This window comes from Sinocyclocheilus rhinocerous, unplaced genomic scaffold (assembly GCF_001515625.1).
Source record: "Sinocyclocheilus rhinocerous isolate Xijiao unplaced genomic scaffold, SAMN03320098_v1.1 C36356991, whole genome shotgun sequence".
NCBI classification, from domain to species: domain Eukaryota; kingdom Metazoa; phylum Chordata; class Actinopteri; order Cypriniformes; family Cyprinidae; genus Sinocyclocheilus; species Sinocyclocheilus rhinocerous.
The window spans coordinates 1-1043 of NW_015779455.1; the positions used below are offsets into that span (position 1 = coordinate 1).

General features: G+C 38.1%; 1 long non-coding RNA gene across 1 annotated transcript; it reads right to left on the bottom strand.

Moving 5' to 3' along the window:
* On the bottom strand, positions 1-1043 carry LOC107735896 (uncharacterized). The gene is made up of 4 exons (XR_001639540.1): positions 963-1043; positions 814-875; positions 612-648; positions 1-38 (listed from the first exon to the last, which is right to left on the bottom strand). It is a non-coding gene; the product is annotated as an uncharacterized LOC107735896 (long non-coding RNA).

The window sequence follows — 1043 nt, forward strand, 5'->3', positions numbered from 1 at the left end:
GCTGTTGGGTTTTCCGCCATGTAACGAAAATATGCTTCCTGCAAATAATGCAAAAAATGATTTAGATCAAAACAAACAGCAGCAGGTCTTTACTGCTGAATATCAAAAACGTCATCTAAATGTTGCCATAGACTGCATCGAAATTAATTTGTCTAATAAAACATGGCATGTAAAAAAAAAAATGATGTTAAAGAAATGATTTAGAATAACTAATTAAATAGTAAGTTCTGAAACCAACAACTTACTGAGCACTGAGGTGGTGTCAATGACATTAAAATTCATTTTAATTGATCACTGCTATTTTAACACATAGCACTGACTCAAATCTCACGTTTCAGTCACAAAAGAATCACTCTTCCTGGAAACATTTAAAGACAATAGATAATAACTGAGAACCAATAAACTGGTTAAGAAAACAAGTCTGAAGATTGCATATAAAACCTTAAAAACAACACCTACTCCATCACCAAAAGTACATTTGAATGGCTCAGTCTGTAAACTGATGTAGATATATAGAGAATATAAGAAAGAAAAATAGAAAGAGGAGTTAGGCACAGTCATTGCTGTGGCAAAGATACAGTGGCGGTAGTAACTTCAAGGGGGTCACTCACTTGGTCATCCTCCTCTTCAATGTCATCCCGTATACCCCTGGAAGAAACAAGCGGAGAAAAAAAAACTTCCCTGCGACTCGCTCAATCACCCATGGAAATCCATATTCTACCCATAAACCCCCTTCCATTCCCATCCTCTCTGCTATAAATATTATTGGATGAACGGTCTTAGAAAAATTCTGTGATAATATCAGAATCTTACTTGGCTAACTTTTTCTCTTTTTCCTTTTCTTCAAGTTTCCTCATGTCTTTTTCTGCTTGGTCCTGAAAGAAGACAAAAACAGGAATTAAAGCAAAACAGCAGCAATGTCCACTGCCTCTTCTCAAAGAGATCACTTCAGGAGCTCTCACCTCCACCTCAGCCATAAAAGCATCAAGAGGGTCATCCTCACTGTCGGAGCCGCCGCCTCCTCCTCCTCCTCCTCCTCCTCC